The sequence below is a fragment of the Mauremys reevesii genome, linkage group 2 (assembly GCF_016161935.1).
Source record: "Mauremys reevesii isolate NIE-2019 linkage group 2, ASM1616193v1, whole genome shotgun sequence".
In the NCBI taxonomy this organism is placed as follows: domain Eukaryota; kingdom Metazoa; phylum Chordata; order Testudines; family Geoemydidae; genus Mauremys; species Mauremys reevesii.
The window spans coordinates 260,523,857-260,529,851 of NC_052624.1; positions in this window are offsets into that span (position 1 = coordinate 260,523,857).

The following is a 5,995-nucleotide window of genomic DNA, read 5'->3' on the forward strand; positions in this document are numbered from 1 at the left end:
GTAATAACCCTGCTAGTGTCTCTTAAACAAGTGAGGGTTGCTGGAGTACAGCATGATCCTGTTATTCCTCTGGTCACCGGCATGCCTTGACACACCCAGTATGCTGATGCAACTCGAAAGTGATGGCATACATTGAATAGGCTATGCTGTCTCCATGCCAGTAGGAGATTGCCTCAAGCTAGATGAATCCTCAACTGGCCCCTTGTGCCATCATAGCATAGCCCAGAATCTGGCCCAAAATACAGGGAAATCTTTAAGAAAAGGTGTTCTTTAGTGCTTTACTGTTATTGCATATAATTCATAAATATGTTTAATGTGTAATGTCCTTTTTTTTTCACCAAGTCTAGCTTTTGCATTGCAGAGTACCAAGGGTTCTCTTCAATGCAATGGGCTGGTAGCTTGGATGGAGATGTTAAAATCTCAAAGAAGAGAATGGCGGCAAGTGTCTCTTGTCCTGCAGGGATGACCTTTATGGCTCCCTTCTATCCCCAGATGACTCACCACCTGCAACACCAGTGAGTCAGCTTGCTGAGCTCTCCCTGCTCTTGGAGTGCTTCTGCAATCAGTACAGTGCTTGTTTTGCCTGAACTGAGGCTGAAGCAGCCAGTGGAGAGCCCTCTCAGTACAAAAAATGTGGAAGTTCTCCTACCAGTTGTGATCCTTTTGGCCAGAGCAAGAAAATAACTTTCTGTGACAACACATGCAATCCACAGCCAAAGACAGCCCTTTGAACTAGGCTTAATTAAATGGAACAGTGGCAAGAAAATAAATGGTGCCACTGTTTTTAGAAATTGATTTTTATTTGCATGTATTTGACCCAACTGTATGTCTTTTTTGTAAGCAGAGGGCTTCTTCTGAAGCACACAGTTTTGATTTTACAAGAAAAATGTTAGATCTGTACAGTGGTTCCCTCTTCCCCCTTTTTATATTGCCTGAAAAATGCCTGGAGAGTTTCAAAGCAATAGGGTTATTATAAATCTAGGAATAAAAACAAATGATCACTGCTTCAGAAATGGCTCTATTCCCCTTACATTCCCCAAAGCGGTTTATAATCAGAGCTGTGAGAATAACTGATTTTTTTATTTTATTGTTTTTTTTTGGTTCACTGGCTGGATTGGAAAAAAATGAAAATTACTGATTATTTTGGTGAACCAAAAAAGTCTGAATACATCATTTTAGGTTGGATAAAACATTTTATTTGACTCAAAATGAAACCTTTCATTTACATTTTAGTTACCCTTTTTTAAATAAAACTGAAGTAAAATTTGAACTGAACTGAAAAGCAATATGACATATAAAATCAAAGTTTCATTTTGAAAATCTTAAAGAATTGATTTTTTTTTAACCAAAACAATTTGACACTAATTTGTGAAATGTTTCAGTCAACCCAAATCTGTATTTTTTGTCAAAGTTTCATCAAAAAGTTTTGGCCCAATTCTGTTAATAAATCTTCTGTATGCTTCAACACAGGGAAATACATTTAAAAAAAACAAGAACCACAAAACATCAGTAATGTATTAGTCCTTTTAAACTTATATCTGCAAGACTGTATGAGAATGAGGTGAGAAACCCAGAACTGAGCCACAGCCAAAATCCTACATCCAAATACTCCTGAACATCTGAGTTTAGATCTGAATTATTTATCTTGGATATGTATGGCTCTAGAGGAAACTAACTTAGATTTTCAGTTTAAAAAGAGAATATGTTCATCTGTGCAAAGCAATTGCTTCTGCATTCAGTGGGAGTGAATTTATTTACTGTCACAGAAAAAGCTTAAAGAATTGAATTTGTTCTTGCAAAACCCAGGGTAAGATGCATTGCTTTGAAGCATCTGGTACTGGCAGTTCCTGAATTCCTGAGATACATCGACTGAACTTTCCATAATAGTGTAAATAATTCACTTGTAAAGAGGGTCTGATCTAAAGACTATTAAAATGAATAGGAATCCTTCTATTGAGTCCAATCAGCTTTGAATCAGGTCATAGGTAACTATACCTTCTAATGACACAGAATGAGTTCATTCATTGTCTCTAAATCCGTTATCAACCAAGTTATTTGCAACTAATTCTCCAATATCAATACATAGCTCTGGACTGATAATTTGTATCATGTATCTTTTTTTCTGTTTGAGAATGGTTAGTGAACAAATCATGATTTTCTCATATATGTTACTCACACTTTTCTTTCTTTAGATTGTAAGCTCCGAGGGTCAGGGCATTTCAATTGCTATGTGTTTTTACAGACCCTAGCTTAATAGGGCCCCAATCTCACTTTGTGCTACAAAGCACTATTATAAATCATTAAGTTAAATAAGTTGAGCAAATAATTATTGATCTTTTAGTTTGTTCCTTAACAGTTTATTGTAAGTTCTCAATGTTTAAAATTAGAACTGCTTTCATTGATCTTATAGTTCACAACTTTTCCCTGATTAGATAATTGTACATCTTAGAACTTCTAGGGTAAATAGTTATGATTATCATTCTGAAATCAGTTTTCAGTCATAGTCCCTTAAAGTCATTGTTTGTCTTAACATTTCTGTCAGTAAGCTTGGTTGATAGTGAACATTAAGATTGTGCAAACAAAGTCAAAGAGAATTTGAAAGGATCTTTGCAAAAATCTGTTTTGTGCTGTTTGTCTGTGTTGACCAGATGTATTATTTAAAATCAGTAGCATGTGACCAATTGCATTTGAGCCTATTTTTTCATCTTTGTATAAAAACAATGTATGCAACATCCTAAATTCACCTCCCCATCAGATTATGACTTCACCAACTGTAAGTGAACAATATATATTGTATGTTTGTTTTTACAGAGAAGGCGAGGGGGGTTTTATGTATATTTTAAAACATACATTCCTTACCGCCTTATAGCAGCAAACCAACAGTGCCATCCGCTGTTTCTCTGAATCATATTTCCTCAGTACTCTCTCTCAAGGAGGTCTTAAATAAGACATGACATAAAAATGAGACCCATTTTGAGATGTGCATATATGGGACAGCTGATAGAGATTAAAAGTATTTTAATCAATAACATTATGTTGAAGTCTAGTGGCAAGAGATATTTGCAGTATTTCAAGGTTATCATCTTATAGGAACTTGATGCAAACTAGCCCAGATCTATTGACTTTCAGGGTATGTTATGACTCTGTGTGGGCACCTGTTTTATTCCAGATGTTGAAATAAATAATAAAGGGAATTGTGCTATACTTGACAAAATTAATGTCTAAACTTTTGAAAGCCAAATTACCAACCTATAAGAGTAACAACTAAATTATTAGATTTGATGAAACACCACATTTTAATCTTATGTCTTCTGTACAAAACACTGAAGGACATAGGACAAATGCAACTCATATGAATTGATAAGAAAAAAATACATACAAGAATCACACATAAGACCATGGGTGAAATGCTAGCCCCATTGAAATTAATGGCAAAACTCTGATTCACTTCAATGGAAATATATTCAGGACCTATATAATCTAGAGATTTTGCTCAAGTACTGCAAAATACCAATGAAAACTGTTATATCATTGGAAGGTTATACATGATTAGAAATGTTATATTAAATACAAGACTGGATCATTAGAAACTGAAAACTGAGATTGTAAATTTAAATTTTAGTTATTTTTTTAAGGATATGTTGAAGCTAACTTAAGTGTTTAGAAAATACCTATGTTTACACTAGAGGGAGCCAGAGAGGAAACAAAGAAAGAGAAAGAAAGCAAGATGGCCACTATTGTTGGTATCTTTTAAAAGTGTATTTATGAAACTAATTGTCTATTTCAGTCCTTACTGCTTACTTGCTTCCAAATATAGCAATTATATACTAACTCCATTCTGAAAAATAATTCAGACAACACCAGAGAACTCTTTTTTTTTTCTTTCATTGAGGTCTTGCAATTTCCTTCAGTTAGGACAGGAGGAAATATAGAGCAGGAAAGTTCAATTTATATTCCATGATTCCTGTGTAATTTCCTTCTATTAAAGCCTTGCTATCCAGAGAATGGCAATGCTTGTTAAATCAGGAAATAAGAAATAAGAGGAAAATATATCTTTGTTAATTTTATAAAGGAAAGAAACTGGCTTCCTAGCTCAGAATTAAATTCAACCTGATTTGACCCATACATATTTAGTGGAGAAGAATTATATTATCTCTATTTTATTCGGTTTACTTTCCTCATACAGAGGGAGACCAAAAATGAAAATGTTGAATTAAATATTATCATTACAATGAACAAATAGCTATTATGGAGTATTTAACTCAATATATTAGAAACAGAATCCACAATGCACATCTCTGGAAATTAATTCAACTACATATTCATTAATGGCTGAACTTGTGGCTTCACCACACTCATGAGGTGTACACTGAATATCCTAGGGGTGCAAATTCTGTATCCTGCTTGCATATAGAATGCATACAGCAAAGCAGTAAATATAGTAACAGTATTATTATGCATGTAATGCAAATATGCATTTATTCAAAATCTAAAACTGTTTATATTTCATTCAAAACCTCCTATAATAGAGATCATCTTAGCAATAACTTTATTAACTTTATTATGAACTGATTTATTTATTACTTCTTTATGAACCGTATTTAAAATTGAAAAAGCCAATCCCACTACTGTTTAACTGACTAAAATTTCCATCAATACTGTGCCTAACTCACATTAACATAATGAGTGATACACTCACATACAGATAAAGGAAATGGATCCTTTACTAACTGTAGAGCTGTAAAAATTAACTTTTTTTTTAGTCTGGGTAATTTGTTTTTGTATTATAATGATAATTGTATTTTATTTAACAGAAGGAATGGACCTTCTTTGAGTCATAGCAATTACTTTGTAAGTGTGGTATGGTAATTTACATACTGATGAAGTTGTATTAAAGGTGCTACAAAGAGGAAGGTATTGGTAATTGAAATGCATGCAAGGAGTTTGTGTGTCTAGATGAAGAGAGCACAGTTGAAGAACCCATTTGAATTGACCAAGATAATGGTATAGATTAGGGGAAAAATATCATGGGGAATGCAACAAAATGATGTCAATATATCTTGCAAAGGAAAAGAAGAAAATTGACTTTGGTAAATGAACAGATTTCAAGTAACAAGAAAGGTCTGCATCTACACTAGCAAAATTCAGATGTGTTTTTCCTCCAATGCTGGCAGCATTGACAGGTGGCAGGCATTTTTTTTTAATTTGTTTATTTTTTTTTACTGTGGAGAAGGGTCAGATGACGCTGTGCCAAAACTCTTGAGCCTGATCTACACTAGCACTTCTACCTTTACTGCCACCAGAGGAGCTGCACCTTTGGAGGATAATACATCTGACTTTTGACTTGGGTACACAAGATTTGAGAGGTACTCTAGTTGACTGGCTCAGAAAGGGGTAGCTTTGCTGCGATAGACGATAGTCAAGAAACTTTTATTTAATATGACTTTCTTGTGTAACTGAGGCCTATGGCTTCCTGCAGAAGTTTTCAGGCAGAGAAAAGGAAATAAATAGGGAGTCGATTCTGGTCATGAAACATAGTTCTGGGTATGGGAGAAGTTTTGAGATTTCATTTGAAAATGGCAGGGAATGGATACAAATGTCAAGAAAGTGTGAGTTCATGCCCCAGGGGCTACCACAAGAAGGCCTATTGATTTCCCAGCTGTAAAAATTAACTTTTTTTTTAGTCTGGGTAATTTGTTTTTGTATTATAATGATAATTGTATTTTATTTAACAGAAGGAATGGACTATGCTGAGTGAGATCCTGTATAGGCAGAAGGGGTCTGAGCACAGGTACTTGTCAAGATGAGGCTGAACATATAGGTCTTGAATTCAGAAATGAAATTAAAAGAAAGAGACTTTTGTAGCTCGAAGTTGCAGTGCTAGTTGTGAGTGGGGTGGTTGCATCTACAGACCTTCAATGGGAGCATTGTAAAAATGGAACACACAATACGTGCTTGCTTCTGTAAACACACACTCAGAAATCAGACTTCGGTC